General features: G+C 41.2%; 1 protein-coding gene across 1 annotated transcript in view; it reads left to right on the forward strand.

The window, feature by feature from the left end:
• The window catches only part of LOC101484917 (hippocalcin-like protein 1), a 53,153-nt gene that overhangs the window by 15,715 nt on the left and 19,444 nt on the right, over positions 1-17,994 (forward strand). The window lies entirely within an intron of this gene.

The raw sequence follows: 17,994 nt of genomic DNA on the forward strand, positions 1-17,994 counted from the left end.
ACCCTCCATGCATGGTAAGGAGCTTTCTTGTCTTTATGTCAGTGGCTTGTATCTCCTCCTCTGGCCAGCCTATTACCCCAGCAGGGTACCTGATCATGGGCAGGGCGTAGGTGTTGATAGCCCAGATCTTGTTCTTACCGTTCAGCTGACTCCTCAGGACTTGCCTGACCCTCTGCAGGTACTTGGTGGTTGCAGCTTTTCTAGCGGCCTCTTCATGGTTCCCATTCGCCTGCGGGATCCCCAGGTACTTGTAACTGTCCTCTATGTCTGCAATGTTGCCTTCTGGTAGTTCAATCCCCTCAGTTCTGACTACCTTCCCTCTCTTTGTTACCATCCGACTACACTTCTCCAGCCCGAATGACATCCCGATGTCATTGCTGTATATCCTGGTAGTGTGGCTCAGTGAATCGATGTCTCGTCTGGGTGGGTGTTAACAGGTTGACAAAGATGTGAATTTTTCCGACTAACTGCGCAGTAATGATGGAAGCCTGCCAACACTGAGACCTGAACGTTCTCGCACAGTCACAGCTCAAACCATAAATATCCCATGAGATCAATAAAATAGAAGAAGTCATTTTTCTTGTGGCAGTTATCTTGAAGAACCAGACTTTTGTTTTCATAAGATAAAGAAATAAACTGATTCATATTCTTGAGAAAAAAACAGCTTTGTTACCTTGAAATTAGGAATCAGAATACAATTTCCCGTTGACTGACATAAAAAAAATGGATAATATAACTGCGATATCAACAGAAAATGTAAAAAAGCAAATGGTATCATTATCTTCCAAATTAATCTATAACTTTATTGTTGTGTGTCTCTTTGGTAAGTGAAACAAACAAGGATGCAGACACAGTATCGACATTTGGTTTGTCGCTGTCAGTTCATGATCCAAGGACATGAACGATCGTGTTATCATGTAAAAGATAAAAAGGTGCTTTCAGTTCACCTAAGACTGATGTGTATTATGACCAAGTAAAATATTAAAAAGGAAAACTGAATTCTCTCAGGCTAAAATGTGGGAACTGCCACAGTGAAGTCCACGGGCCTGTCTTTCCCCCCCCCCCTCTACTCGTTTCTCATCACAGAGCAATCCTTGACCTGAATAAGCGAATAATTGCCTTCAGCAACAAAAGAAGGAAGCTGATGCTTAGAGAATAATTACCAGCTTCATCTTGGGAAGTGTGTGTGACACTGCAGTGTGTCTTTGTCTCGTAGGACTCCTGCACGCTGCTCCGAGTGCGTCCTTGGGGCTAGTGCAGGTTGCTGCTGTGGGACATGAACTAAAATACACGTTAGTGCCTCGACAGCTCTTCACCCTGGAGGTGTCGCTCCATAAGGGATGTCCCCTTTTTTCGAGCCCCTGGAGAGCTCCAAAAACAGCGCAGTCCACCCTTTCATTCTCTCATCAGTGTCTACAAGACATTTCACTTCCCAGGCAATGTGTTACCGCTTGCAGGTTGAAAGGAGAGAGGTTTCAGTATCTTGTTTAACTTACCATTGCATTATCATCTACATTGTAGCTAAAGCTAACCAGAAGCCTTTCAGAAGATCAGAGAGCTGCTAAAGTCTTAAATTTTTGTCACGTAGAATTATGTTATTCTTGTTTTCCCTGATTGCCAAGACTCGGGCAAGCTAAGGGTTAGCTTTAGGGTTATGGCTGGGGTTGTTGCAATGACTTAGATGGTAGAGGGTTGACTTTACTACTTTGGTAGCTTTTTAATAGTCAGGTAGCTAAAACCAGGACACTGCACGGCACATCTGAACCCACTTTTAGTTAGTTTAATAATGAGGAGAAAGGCCACAGGGCTGGGTTCTAGGTTCTGTTGCCAATTTGCATTGGCAGGAACGGGACAGAAAGATCTAGAGCAGTGATACCATGGGAGCACAAACAGCAGCAAGCTAGCCCAAGGCATTTACTAAAGATCAAGGGCTGTTAGAAAATGACAAACTGACACTAGAAATGGTTTAGAGTGGACAGAAGATGCTGGAAGGAGGACAGAGGATAAGAAAAAGGAGAGGGTAAAAGAGAGGATAGGGAAGACGGGTGTGGTATGTCAGCAGATCAATTCCAGCTAAGGATAGAACTATATCAGGATCCTCCTTCACCTCAGCGACAGGAATAGCTGCACTTGTAACTCCTGGGGGAAATTTGTGGATACTATAGATTTGTTTAGGGGACAGTCTCACAGACACAATTTCAGTTATATCCTTGATGGTGATCTTGGAATGCTATAAATGAGCTGGACAGTTTGCTCCGTTGTCCAGTCGTCCTGTGTTTGCTGCATTGCCAATGACTGATAGTGTCGCTGACCGGGCAGCAGGATGTTAATGTGAGAGCATAGTAATATCCATCCTCTATGGTGCACAGTGTGGGCCCCAAAACAAAACAAAACAAGGAAGGAAGATTAACATAAGAGGATGGATATGAGCCAGGCACTAAAATAGTATTAACTGATAACATTTAGTAGCTTTTTTCTAAATAAGCCGGTTTGTACCAGTGAGGGAAAAAAACAAGAACTTTCTCACTTGAAATTAAAGCTGTTAGAACTTGAACTGAACTGAACAAACACTAAAGATATAATCAGGAACACAACTTGTAGACTGTTGCAAACAAGGATTCAGATATTAATGGTTATTAATCTTAGATGACAGATCGAAGTGATCCATAATTTCCACCTCTACTTCATGTACACTAATATTTTCCTACATGTGGTATCATTGGTGAGAACTGCTCCAATAATCTGCCTATAATCCTTAGTCCATCCACAGGAGGATTACCATGCCCTGATAGCTGTGTGGCTGCTATACCAGCACGTTACCATGGGACTAAATGGCTCAGATTATGATGAGTTAAAGGACATCAGGTTAAATGAGTGGTGCAGCTCAGTCTGATGGGTAATTATTTTGAGTTATTACTCATGCATAGATTAGATTCTATCTCTGCTAGGGCTTTGGTATATATGCATCTGCACATGAAAGGAGACAGACAAGATGTGCATCTGCAAATACCTTAATAACCAAGTACTTTGAGACAAAGTAACAGATGAATATTATTGACAATCCCTCGGCAAGTTTCTCATCCTGTCGATTGGCTCCACAGGCATGGACTGTAGCCAGTAATAGTAGTATTTATGCTTTTTGCTGTTTAAACTCAGCACAGTAGGACATGAACCAGTTCTCCTTCTTGATTTAAAACATTGTGTTTAATTCATGCTGTAGATGGTGTAGCCCAGCACCCTAGAATGTAGCCTCACGTATATCTGACAACAACACGACATAGCATCGCAGACCCTAATGATTGTGATAGGTCTGTTTGGTAGTAAACATGGTATTGATTAGTTCAAGCTTACTTGTTTCTAGCGTGCTCTTGCTAATGCTAATGCAGTTGTAGCCAATTTTCTTATTCTTTCTTATTCTTATTTCTAACAATAATCTAAAAATCACCCCAACTGGTCGTGGCAGATAGCTGCCTGTCCCTGGGCCTGGTTCTGCTGGAGGTTTCTTCCTGTTAAAAGGCGCTTACTCATAGGGGGTCATACGATTGTTGGGTTTTTCTCTGTATGTGTTAATGTAGGGTCTACCTTACAATATAGTGCCACTGTTGCTATGATTTGGCAGTGTATAAATAAAATGTAATTGAATTGAATTAAATATTCTGTGTGAGGGCTTGAGAGTTTCTGAAGTTGTCTTTCTTTTCTTCATTTCAGTGAAAATTTGTTTGAGATTTATTAGCCCCAAGTCCAATATGGATAGCTCTGTTTTACTTTTCATGGTATTACAATGGAGACACACCGGGGGACAAGTTAAAACCTGTCTGATCACAGGACAAGAGAATCACTGGAGGGACAGCTGAATGATATTTGAAACTGATCTACCTGCCCTGCCAGCAGGAAAACACAAGAAAGGAAGGGCGAGTGCTAGCTGGTTAGCAGCAACTGAACTTCCAAAAAGCCAGGGACTGTCCTCTAGAAAATCAATTGTGGTTGGTTAATATACCAGGGCAAATAAAGTCTGTGTGTTGGAAATGTTGATCAGACATGATATTTACCTCAGAACGTTAGTTTAAAAAAAGCTGTGAAAGGTTTCCTAACTGTCAGAAAGCCCGTGATAGTGGCTGGTAGTTTTCTGTCTGGGTTTTCATATTGGTTTTTTCTTGGTGGAAGCTGTAGAGCATGTCTGGCAATGGAAAACCTTTCTGACAATGAGTTAGAAGTATTTAGTTAGAATATTGCCTAATATTGTGTTACAGACTTGCCATGCTCAGCTGCTGAGGTCAAGTTGTCTCCAGGAGGAAGATGAGCAAACTTGCGGCTGTATCACCAACCCTCACCCCTTCTCCCCCATGGGAGCTCGATTCCTGGTGATATAATAGGCTGTCTTAGTAGAGGGCCATGGTTCAGCCTGTCAGCAGCCTGTCTCCTGTCTTGGGTTTGCACAATGAGCAGCAGACCCTATGGATTTTCATATATTATTATGCTCAGGCCCTGTGCTAGAATTACACACTCGCTAAAGGTCAGAGCGGTGCATAGAGCAGATACGAAAACAGACGGCGAGAGGAGGGAGGGAGGGAGGAAGGAAGAGGAAAAAGTCACATTAATTATCCATCAGTGTTCCACTTGTTTTGTGTAGTCTTTTTTTATTGCTCCTCTTTTGCTCTTTCTTTTCCTCCTCTTAATCTGCTACCTTTACAGAGTGAAACCTAACCTTGCAAACATTCTTCAGTCATGATGTCTCTCGGTCTCACATATGGTCTAATCATCGAAAGGAAAAAGCTCGGCTCCCTTTGATGCGCCAACTGTGCCGACACCCTGCTCGCAGTCTCCTCAAACCTGGCCCTTCCCACACAAGCACATGGTGCGCTTCAGTTGGGAAGCTAGCTAGAACACCCTCCCGTGCTGTGAATGTGCAGACAGATGCAGAGCTGACCTGAGCCGTATGCTGGCTAGCACACAAGTCTTCCTCAAAGCAACAGCTCAGAGTGTTCGTGCACTCAGCCAAATGCTTCGTTTTCTGTCTGAACATGTTTACGGTGCACTGATGGGTTTTCGCCATTAACTGCAATGAAATCAAAAAATAAGGCTGTAATAGCTGCCCGCACCTTCCCGTTTGTGAACACTCTCCCTACTCTGTTTCCATGCATGAAACGGTTAGTGTAAACAGCACGAAGTGCATTACCAAAGGTACTGTTCAGATTCTGTTTCAACCTAAAAATTCATAACAAAAAGTGTGTAGCTACAGCACACAATTGCTTTTGCCTCGGACGCAGCGGTTGTGTGCGTTTGCAGTCGCTCAAGGCAGAATCTCTCTGCAATTCTGCCCCATGCATGTGTGAGGGGAGCAGAATGAAGTAGTTAACAAATGCATGCTGGCTACATGGTGAATTTTGCCTTAGTGACTGTGAAGATGAGCTTCCCAGTGTCAATATTTTATAAGGAACTGCCGTGAGTAGGCTTTCCACCAGTCCGGCTTCTTGAAAAATATTACATAAATATTATATAAATGAATATCTTCTTTCTTTCTTGTCACGTGGGACTGGCTGGCTCATATATCTTTCCTATGAGCAAAAAGTAAAGAATATCCGTACATTTCTGAGTGCTGATATATTTGGGCATGTGCATCTTTTTTTTCTTTTTTTTTGTATCATACACGAACCCTCTGAGGTCTAAATTATCATTTATGGTGACCCTGCACTAACCCTGTGCTACCAGAATATGTAATTTTGTTGTTTTTAAAAACTGTTTCTCTTGGGTCTTGGCAGTCAGGAGAAAGTAGTGAAAATTCTTACTGGCACTCATAAAAATCTGATTTTGATGTTTTTCAAATCAAAGTACTTTTACTTACCCCTAAAACAAAGGATTAGGTTTGGGATTGGAGTTTGGGGATAGGGTTGATGGTGTTGCTGATGATGACTTCAAGCACAAAGAGGTAAAGGTATTTAAGTCATGAAGGTAAACCTTTTTCCCACAAGTCAGTCAAAAACTGGAGCAGTTGGTGGTATGGACAGTAATTTCATTTTGAACCATTCCTGTTCCCATTAAACAAAGTGTTCACGGCTGGATACAGATCGTTTATGGAGTTTCCTGTAACTCCTTACAAACCACTATCACTGCTTTCCAGAGTTTGATTTGTCTCAGTTGGAATGATTATTTTGTGTCTGCTAGCATAGAGTTAAGTTTTAGGGTCATCATCAGATTCCCTAACAGAGAGCCAATCTGTATTCTGCCGATCTGTTGGCGACCCAAGGAAATAGATAAGTTGTGGGGGAGGGGGACTGCTGAATGCTTTCAGTCATGAAATTGAGATTTGTACTCCTGGATGCAGAACATTATTTCCTGTCTTTGTGACCTAGATGGAAATAGCATTGCCCTCTGATGGATGTGTTATAAATGAGGTCAGCCTCCTCTCAGATGGAGGTCTGAGTTTTTGAAAAGAGGTCTACAATTGGGCCGATGACGAAGGAATGCTGGAGGTATCGCAGCATTAATACCACTTGCCTTAATGGTGTGTAGACTGGTCTTTAGACGTCGAAACCACTTTTAGCTGTTTTAGCACTGGGATGTTGGCAATAGATTCTTACATTTCGGTGCACTGGGGTTGGATGATTAATTAGACTTCAATTTATTAAGATGTTGACCTTTAAGAGAAGAGAATCCAGTTAAAATGATTATTTTTCCATATATTCACACTACAAGGTTTTTCCCAATAGGAACCATTTGAATTAAAGCAGTGCTCATTCATCCTTCTCAAAACCCCAAACTTACTTGCCGTTTAGTTCAGATGGAGCCGAGACAATGGAAAAAGGACCTTTGGTCATCAAGACTATATCTGAAAAATGTCAAAGTCATAACAAGATTTCCAGAAGGGAACCTTTGACAAGACCATTAACTGTTCCCGGCAGCTGCCTGTGTCTACAGATCCAGCAGCTTGTGGTGGAGGCTGTGCCATAATTTCTTTATTTATAATAATAATAATAATGGATTGCATTTATATAGCGCTTTTCGAGAACCTCAAAGCGCTTTACAATTCCACTATTCATTCACTCTCACATTTACACACTGGTGGAGGCAAGCTACAGTTGTAGCCACAGCTGCCCTGGGGCAGACTGACAGAAGCGAGGCTGCCATATCGCGCCATCGGCCCCTCTGGCCAACACCAGTTTTTTCATCTAAATTAGATTTTTAACTGGCAAAAATTCCCTGTAAAAAGATGCAATTTTCAAAAAGTCAGTAATGCACAATTCTTGAACGAGTTATTGTGTTACATTAAGAGTTTTGGCATAACAGAGTAGACCCTGTTTCCATGCACTGGACCAATCCCAGTTCACTCTGAAGATCTTGAAGATCCATTTGGGATGCAAGGAGTTTGGAGTCTTGGTCTCTTCACAGTGCTCCTTACTCGTGAATAGTTTTTGTTTTGTGGGTGAATCCGATGGAGAGTGGGACTGTACCAAACAGAAGACTGCTTATAACTGGGGATCTTCTTACTCAACTAAACAAGGAAAAAATATTAGACTGACCGCTGGTCTAAAACTAAGAAACACTAAATATCAAGTTAAATTTGAGAATTGCTTAATGGACCATATCAAAAACCAGTAACAAAAACATTTGAAACCATTAATCACATTCATTCTTTTTCTGTCTTCTTGGTCATAAAAGCAAAGCAACTATAAAAAAATCATAATTCACGATCAGTCACTGAGTAGAGGTTTTCAGTTTGACCTTTCGAATTCACAGTGGGGCTTTACTGCTTTTGTGAGTTTCCATGACAGTAAATGGAATATCATTCGACTGTAATTTATAGCATCCTTGAAATCTTTAGCTTCACTATTAATTGCAGCATTAACCTCTTGACATATAAGTGTCTGTGGTTAGGGCTAGGATGATTGTGAGTCTCATGCTAAGCCAGCACATTTTTAGAAAAACGTTATTTTTTAAGTAAAGGATCATTTTTGTATGTCTTCCTTGCAGCTCTTTCATAAGCTTTCACAAGTTTTTCCCATCTCAAATGGGCAAATTTTCCATAAAAAGAGAGCCCTTCCACCAACCGGAGTGAGACACTGCGATCTTGGTGCAAACAGAATAAATAGATATCCATTGATTATGTTCATAAACAGAATACATATTGAACAAATAGGAAAGATTAAACAAACAGTTTGCAGTTCTCTGAATCGATTGCAATAATATGTGAAGAATGATTAGCAGCTATTTCAATCATGTGAAAAGCTCCATCAAAAAAGGCGTCCCTGATTTACCCCTAAACTCTCCTCTTCATCTGTCTGTTTTTCTCTCCGTCTCTCAGAGAGGTGAATGCCACATAAGCCTTTTAAGCCTTAGCCCGCTGCACTTATGTGACCTTAGCTGTTACTTCATCATGCCCCAATCTCTTCTTATCGTTTTATACATTAGTCATTTTGAATGAAGGAGGAACGGTTTTAGATCATACTGTATTGCATTGTGTGTGTGTGTTCAGATAGCCGTGACTACTCAGTAATGTGTGTGTTCCCTGTTTGATGGCAGGTTATTATCAGCATTTAGTCCTGCTCTGAAAACTCTCTCTGCAGCAGCAAAGAGCTCCACACTGAGGACCAGTCCTCATTCTTATTTTTAACCACTCCATTAATGTTTTTTCTTTCAATAACTTTCAGTTTCTTCAACAATCCTTCTTCCTGTCCTCTGCCTCTGCTTCTTTATGTCTATTTTTCCCCACTGCTTCTTAAGATGGAAGCACAAGAATTTGGAGACTTGACGAACTGATTTGTATTGATCAGCTGCCTCTGCCAGGCAGCCAGTGACAAGGCACAATATGGAGCAGGTTAAGGAAAGGAAGGATGGGGTTGATGGGAGAATTATTCTTAAAGGGCAATGATCATATTTATTATTTACACAAGAAAAGCTCTTTCTTGGTTCATTTTTGTGAAATACTAATGAATTGTTACTAAATCAACATTCCCCCTATGTTTTAATGAATATTTTAGCATTTTCCAGCTTCTGCCTGATTTAGTCCCATAACATCACGTGTTTGGGGGGGTTTGTCTTATGAGTCTTTATAAGTTTATAAGTTTTATGAACCCCAATTCAAAAAGCAGACAAAGTAAACAACTAGTAAGCTTTTAGCACAGACTTTTGTTGCTAAAGATCTGAACAATCCCTCATTAGTTTTAGCAAACAAGCTAGCTAATGCTAGCAATGAAGTGCTAATGTTACCTTTTGCTTCAAAGGCATTTGCAACCATTTATAAAAGGTGTTTAATGTCATCACCGTTTGTAAAATGTAATTAAAATGTTCACAATCAGAGGACAGTGCTTTACCGCTTTTGCTACATAGCAACCATTAGCATTAAGACCTTTGATCTTAGCCTTTCAAAAGAAATGGTCCCAGTTCAATCATACTCGGGATGATCAGTTATTCCTTTAATCTTACATTACTTCATCTATCATACCACCACTTTGCATTCTGTTGATAGCATTAGGTACTTTTGAAAAAGTTTAAACTTTTTTTTTAAATTAATAGTTAGTAGCTTTAAAGTTGCCAAAAATCTCATCCCAGTGTATCGGTATTTCATTATGCCCAAAACTCTGCTGAATGCTTTAGTTCACCATAAGTGTGCTGTTGAATATATTCAAAGTTTTTTAAACGAGGTCTAAAATTGATTTTCCTCATTGGTGCCTTCAGGGATGCTGCAAAAAAAGATTTGTATTCATGAATTATTTTGCCCTTTAAAGGATAAACCATGAAGAATTCTGGTGGTGACTGGATGTCATAACGGAGATAGGATTTCAGAAGCAATAAAGGAAGAGTGAAATTCAGAAATAAGTTTCGGGAATAAGATTTGCAAGTTGCAGTCAATGACACAATGACCCAGCAGTTCTGATAACTCGTCGATCAGAAATCTTTTTGTTCCTACGTGTTCACAAATAATTTTATTTCCAAATAATCTATTCTTCCAACACTTACAGTTCACTCTTCACCAGCTTCACTCTTTGCAGGCTTGAGAGTCTTAACCTCTTAGGATCCTGCTTCCACATATGTGGACATCACATTTTGGGTTATTTAGACCAAAATACTCAATTTTACTTCACAAGGGCCTGATATCCACTTACGAGAACATTATACTGCCACTGTTCTATCGAAATTTTAAATGAATATCCTCATATGTGGCTCTCATTTTTCTTAGAAACAAAAATTAGGTAAAAAGAAAATCTGGTAATTCTTTGTTTTTACATTCATCAGGTCCCAATCAGCCCAAATATCAAAGAGAAATTAAAAATGCATGCTGTGGAAGAGTTTGGGTCTCAGGAGGTTAAGGTGTGTTTTCATTGTTTTTGGTTAGGGTTTTTTGCTGAGGCAGTCCGTGAGGGTGGAAGTTGTTATATAAAAGATATAAAGGAGTGCCTTCAATCTGCATTCTTTCTAATGTACAGTAGGGGACGACTCCTCTGGTTCCAAAAAGAGGTGCATTTGTATAGAATTATATGAGAAAACAGCCCTGCGCTGGATCTGTGAGCTCAGTAAATGCTGTAATATCAATATAATACATTTATAGGGTTGGCTGCTAGTTTTAAATCTCGTTGAATACAACATGATGTTCATTTTGCAAAATAAAGTATGAGCCCATTACATACAATTGATTTATACTTCTGTGTAAAATATTTCTGAAACCTTATGCTGGAGCCTACGCTGTAAGCTAACATGAACCTCCCTGGAAATGCATCCATATGATGAATTGACATAAATGCTGGCAAAGGTGCTGACCACTTGCAAAGGCTTTATTGTAGACTCTACACAGATTCATGGCAGTAAAAATAAAAATATAAAAGTATCATTTAAGCTTTAGAAACTGCAAGGGTACGTAACTGGTGAACAGGAGTGGACCAAACGATGACAATAAAAAGAGAGCAGTTAAGATGCAAATATCTTTCAATCTTTTACTATGTTACCATTTTCTAATTTGTCACCTACACAGTGCACAAATAAAGTTATCATCAAAAGTGAGAAAAGGTGTCAAAAAATAAGACTCAAATTCTTTTGTGAGAACAATCGCTGTGAGACCACGCCAGGCTATCGCTTATCCCTGCAGTGACAGGGAGAAGCACCAGGAGGGCTGCTCCAATAGAAGAAAAGGAAATTGTTGGGCAGAAATTACGGAAAATTGTGAGGGAGATAAAAGCATGAAGAGCAGGACGGGAAGGAAAAGAAAGCGGCCCAGCATCTCAGGTGGCCTCTCAGATTGCTGCTCTTTGGCTCTTTGAGAAGAAGCAACGGGAGACGGCAGACTGAAAACACTCGAGTGGAGAATAATAAAATAAAATCAATGGTGCCTGTCAGTTTTTTTGATCTGTCGCTCTTTTCACATGGCACCAGCTTAGTGTGCTTTATTCAAGTACCGTACCACCCCTGTTGTCTGTCTTCTCTCCAGTCCTCTTGCTTTTTTTCCCTCCCTCTCTCTATCCCTTTTCCTCCCTAATGACTGAGCTACTGGCAGGCGATATGAAGGCGGCATTTTCTCATCGTAAAAGCATATTAACTCATTCACTGCCAGCCATTGGCAGTGAATGAGTTAAACCCATTGACTCATTCACTGCAATTGACGGCTATAGACGTCAATGGCAGTGAATGAGTTAAACAGTCAAGAAAGAGACCAACTCTCTGAAATGTTAAATTGAACTTTGGACTTATCTCTAGCTTGCCTTTTTTTTTTTTTTAAACATTCATCCTTTCTCTTTTCCCATTTCCACCTCTCCATCTCAAACTTTTCTGCCTCACTACTCTCTCTTTCAATTTATTGCTGCTAAAATTGGGCAGATGTTCTGTAAAAGCCTTTTATTAAAAACCTGATATTGGCCAGCCAATGCCATCCTCCTCTTTTATAATGGCAGTGCCTCCCTGACCACAGTTAGTCAATATAGTTTTAATACTTTTTATTTCACATGGGCGCCCAGAGAAATAATTTCAGCCTGGTGTGGGAGGATTTTACTGAACGGTCTGTAAAACCTGCAATGAAACCTGCTTCAATCCTCCTTAAGGAGCAGCTTACACAACTAGAAGAACTAAATTACTTGTAGAATCAACTGATGTGCTCTAAGGTACTTCTGATGGGTTTTCTGGGTAATATAATTGTATCTATCTATCTATATAAAATGTATCTAGCACATACAGTGGGGCAAAAAAGTATTTAGTCAGCCACCGATTGTGCAAGTTCCCCCACTTAAAATGATGACAGAGGTCAGTAATTTGCACCAGAGGTACACTTCAACTGTGAGAGACAGAATGTGAAAAAAAAATCCATGAATCCACATGGTAGGATTTGTAAAGAATTTATTCGTAAATCAGGGTGGAAAATAAGTATTTGGTCACCTCAAACAAGGAAAATCTCTGGCTCTCACAGACCTGTAACGTCTTCTGTAAGAAGTTTTTCTGTCCCCCACTCGTTACCTGTATGAATGGCACCTGTTTGAACTCATCATCTGTATAAAAGACACCTGTCCACAGCCTCAAACAGTCAGACTCCAAACTCCGCCATGGCCAAGACCAAAGAGCTTTCGAAGGACACCAGGAAAAGTATTGTAGACCTGCACCAGACTGGGAAGAGTGAATCTACAATAGGCAAGCAGCTTGGTGTGAAAAAATCAACTGTGGGAGCAATCATCAGAAAATGGAAGACATACAAGACCACTGATAATCTCCCTCGATCTGGGGCTCCACGCAAGATCTCATCCCGTGGGGTCAAAATGATCATGAGAACGGTGAGCAAAGATCCCAGAACCACACGGGGGGACCTGGTGAATGACCTGCAGAGAGCTGGGACCAAAGTAACAAAGGTCACCATCAGTAACACACTACAACGGCAGGGAATCAAATCCCGCAGTGCCAGACGTGTTCCGCTGCTGAAGCCAGTGCATGTCCAGGCCCGTCTGAAGTTTGCCAGAGAGCACATGGATGATACAGCAGAGGATTGGGAGAATGTCATGTGGTCAGATGAAACCAAAGTAGAACTTTTTGGTATAAACTCAACTCGTCGTGTTTGGAGGAAGAAGAATACTGAGTTACATCCTAAGAACACCATACCTACTGTGAAGCATGGGGGTGGAAACATCATGCTATGGGGCTGTTTTTCTGCCAAGGGGACAGGACGACTGATCCGTGTTAAGGACAGAATGAATGGGGCCGTGTATCGTGAGATTTTGAGCCAAAACCTCCTTCCATCAGTGAGAACTTTGAAGATGAAACGAGGCTGGGTCGTCCAAAACACACCGCCCGGGCAACAAAGGAGTGGCTCCGTAAGAAGCATTTGAAAGTCCTGGAGTGGCCTAGCCAGTCTCCAGACCTCAACCCCATAGAAAATCTGTGGCGGGAGTTGTAAGTCCGTGTTGCTCGGCGACAGCCCCAAAACATCACTGCTCTCGAGAAGATCTGCATGGAGGAATGGGCCAAAATACCAGCTACTGTGTGTGCAAACCTGGTAAAGACCTATAGTAAACGTTTGACCTCTGTTATTGCCAACAAAGGTTATGTTACAAAGTATTGAGTTGTATTTTTGTTATTGACCAAATACTTATTTTCCACCCTGATTTACGAATAAATTCTTTACAAATCCTACCATGTGGATTCATGGATTTATTTTTCACATTCTGTCTCTCACAGTTGAAGTGTACCTCTGGTGCAAATTACTGACCTCTGTCATCATTTTAAGTGAGGGAACTTGCACAATCGGTGGCTGACTAAATACTTTTTTGCCCCTCTGTAATAGCAGGGTGCAAGATGCTAGCAGGCAGGGCATTCATGGAACGCTATAACCAAGTGGCCGGCATATTATGACAGCAACATCAGGAAGAAGGAACAAGAGAAGCTGGAGAAGTACCAAGGACTCAGAGAAGAGCTCGAGAAGATGTGGAGGGTGAAGGTAACAAGCTAGCCGAGTGGCTCCAGCAAATCCCAGGAAGAACATCTGGTATCTCTGTCCAGAAGAGCACAGTCCTGGGAACAGCTAAGATACTGCGCAGGACCCTCAAGCTCCCAGGGCTCTGGTGGCAGACCTGAGCTTGAAGGATAGACCGCCTGCAGGGCCCAGAGGAGACATTTTTTCTACACGTGTTACATAAATGCCTGAAATCGTGAATGCTACGAAAAATAACTTATCATATTAGTTTTCCAATTACATAAAAGCAAACAACAATAAAATGGTAAATAGAGCTTTAGCATCAACAGCTAACTTAATATTAATTTAACATAAGCATAAATAACACTGAGAAACCCAGTTATGTGATTCATTAATACTGCAATGTATGTCGCTAACATTAGCAAGGCAGCTAACTTGTTGACACAACTTTGTTCGATGGGATTTGCATGGTTTGGTTAGTCTGTATCCCCCACCTCCAGCTCTTGAGCCAAGCGAGCTAGCTAGCTTTGAACTGTACGTTTTGCTGAATGCGGCGAGATCACTTCAACACCTCGATCAGACTCCCTCTAAAACAGCAAAGCAACAGCAAACTAAGTACCAAGCTTTTAAAGAAATGGGCCATTAGGTGATGTGAAGTTATCAAGACATTAGACTGTTACCTAAACAGGAGGGGCTACTATGAACCATACATCAGCTACAAAGGGACGTATAATGAGTGAATCGCTTTGTGTTTACTCAAAAATACCACATTTCTTTTTAATTAGTGAGAGTGTCAGACTGCAGTGCTCTGAAATTGCTCTGAAATGGTGTTTTTGGATTTTCAGGAAGGTACTTGGAAAAAACACAGTTGCAGATACTGTAATAAGTTTTGGTAGCACCTCTAAATCCACAGATCTGACTTTCTGTCACCTCTTTTCCCTTTCTCTCTGTGATCCTGTCTTTGTTCTTAAGCCATTTGTCTGTGTAGCTTTGTCTCTCTTCTTCGCCTGCCTTTCTCTCTTTTCTCCATGCGAAGATCATCAGGGTAGAAGTCAGTGACCCGCTTAGCAGCTCTGAAACAGATGTTCACAGGGTTTGTGTATGTGTGCGTATGGACTTATGACGGGGCCTGACAACAGCAACTAACAAGCAGTGGGCACTTAAACTGGGGAGATGGATTAATGTTTTTTTCATGTTTCAGGATGGAAGGATAAGCAATAAAGGGACAGTAGGGATTGGGTTTGGGAGTTAGATTGGGATTAAAATAACTGTGGCTGTGGCTTCTTTGACCGACTGACATGCACACAGAGTTGTTGTGGATCACAGCTTGGTTAAAGAACAATTCTAAGGGGAAAGAAGAGAGTTGTGAGTTCACAGAAAAGGTCAGTGTGCTAGAATAGGTTTTGTTGTGCAGTTGTAGCATAGAGCACTGTCAGTCAGGCTGTCACTTTGTATTATTGAGTCTTTAGGACAGGATCTGACTGACTCGTGGCAGTAGCAATTTTTGTCAGAGCTTTAGGGATGGTCTTGATGAAATAATATAAAATATGATTGTAAAGATCACCATTGTGTTTAATACACAATGCTAACAATCTTATTTGTTGTGAAGACTCAGATCTAAAAGCCGAGCAGATTGCAAAAAAGCGCCATGACATTCCAGATTTTTTCATATGCGAACTTGTAACATATAATATGTTGTATAAGATATACACACATGGAAAGGATTGCATTTCTGCATTGTGAAAAAAAAGGAAGTAAACATCAAGTGATTATGAGCTGGTCCTGATATTTCAAAACAAGAAAAGGAAGAAATGGAGGTTCAGTTCTCAGCAGAAGGCAGCAACGGGGAGGTCTGAAGAGTTGAGGCTGTATGACGGCTGCTTTTGTACACATTTCAGGATGTGAGTGGGGCACTTTCAGCTCTTCACTTTCAGTAGAGGTGGGACCACATCAAAATTATGCAGGTGGTGTGAGCGGCTGAATTGAGAATAGTCGAGGCCCCAACATTTCTTTAACACACAAAATATTTTCTGTGTCCGGTGTGTAAAGGCCTTGAGCGTGACTACGAAGAACACATGCCTAAAGTAAAGTCCTTATAAGGTAACTGTTTGTTTGTTTTTTGTTTTTTTAAGTCAGTTACTTCAAAAGCAGGATGAGCTTGCTCATAGGATGCAGCTGTGGTTCCCATTCTGAGCCTTTCCACCAACAATAATTGCAGTGGACCTCCATGAGAAGAGGAAAATCCCATGATCTGAGGATCTGTGGCTACATGTGGCGAAAGGTTCTCAAAAATCCTGATGTGAACATTTTAGCAGGTCTTCACAAACTCACTCACTTTCTGTTTGTTTTGTTTAGATATCAGCCCAAATCATCTGCAGCGTTTCACAGAGACATCATGTGGAAGCAACCCTCGTGGCTAATTGAAGCAGAGGTTGACTGTTTCTATTTGTCATCGGGAAACCTTTGTTGCTGTTATTTAATCACCTTTGTCTCAACAATTAAATTTCACATTTGGGCAGCGTGGGAAGGAATTATTAATCGTTACAGGAACTAGAAAGTGTGTGCATCAGTGAGTGCGCGATGGGTGTGTGTTCTCCAAATGCTCATCCAAGGCACAACGGTGCACTCGGTCTGTTCAGCTAAAACGTAAATTACTGGTTTACAGCAACTACCTACTCATTTCACATATAGCCTTCAGCAGTGCAGGCACCACCACCCAGTTACTCCTTGAGGAGAAATAGATTTATGTCTGTCTTTGTGGTTGGATTGCACATGATGTTTAAGACAAACTGAACTCTGCTCAGAGTAAAAAAATCAAAGGTTTGTGTGTTGAAAATTTGATCACTCAAACTATTTAAAAACATCCTGGACTTAAAATTTGAAACAAGCTTTTCTGGGAAAAAACAAAAAGAAAGCACTGGTCCTCAGGTGTTTCTAAAATAACCTTAAAAACCTGACGCCCTTCAGAATTAAAGCAGCTCCAAGGTGTGAACTTGACAGGAAACACTGGCGTTGCGCCAAGTAAACTGCATTTTTCTGACAGCTGGCAAAGGGTCGAAAATTGCAGTGCATTCTGGGTAGTTGCCACCATGTTGGTGTTCGCTCAAAACCTAAACAAAGATGGACATCAACAGGTAGTTACTCAATATTCAATGCTGTACTGTAATGTGTTTTGTCTTTTTTCCAATTCGATAAAACACAACATTTCCTTATTATTACATACTAATATTTTGTAACCATGTAACAATTACTGTAGATGTGTAACTGAAGTGCAACGACAGCACGAAGTCGGGACTGCAGAAGTTTTAAAACACGAAAGTATAAAGCTTTTGTTTGATTCAAGCCATACCACCATGTAGCTACAGCCTACATATAACTGCCACATTTGTAATGTAGCAAAATCCCTACGATGTCTTCAAGCCGTACATCGTCGGCTTCATGACCAGAGCAAAAGTCTTCCTCCACTCTGTAAAACACGGCTGTGCCACAGCAGTTCACCATTCTGATGACCCAAAAGCATCTTCAGTCTCTGTATTTGATTTTTTTCAACTTGGATTTGCACGAACAATGGTCCCATAATGCACTTTGTTGGTGACGACACGATCCCAACCTCCGTCACATCCCAGTCCTCCCTCTGCAACTTTCACCAGACCCCAAACAGGAAGGACTCATAACTGATGGTTGCAGTTCCAGCGTCAGCAGGCTGGGGACTGACTATAAGAATTACTGTCAGTGCTCAAGCGTTTACAGTAAAGCCTAATTTTATTAGCCGAGTAAAGAGATGGTTGAGTGCGTGGGTTTCGCTTCTGCGATGGTGCAGCTCTCGCCAGTCAGTGATAAACACCACGCCGTCCACCTCAAATGCCCCACCAGCTTACTTTGACTTTGTAGAGGTCACGTAAACACAAACAGGCCCGCGCTTGTTCCCGCTTCTTTGGGCACGTACACGAAAAGCTGACGGCGTAATTACCGAGCTCAACCGAGGAGAAAGTGTAGGTCAGGAAGCGTCTCGTCAGAGGTGTTCAAGCCCCACTGATACTGTAATTTTAATTTGCATTGCCACACACACAGAAGTCACAGAACACTTTGATGGCTGAGCACAAGCTAATTAGTGGTCC

This window comes from Maylandia zebra, linkage group LG22 (assembly GCF_041146795.1).
Source record: "Maylandia zebra isolate NMK-2024a linkage group LG22, Mzebra_GT3a, whole genome shotgun sequence".
Taxonomy (NCBI): domain Eukaryota; kingdom Metazoa; phylum Chordata; class Actinopteri; order Cichliformes; family Cichlidae; genus Maylandia; species Maylandia zebra.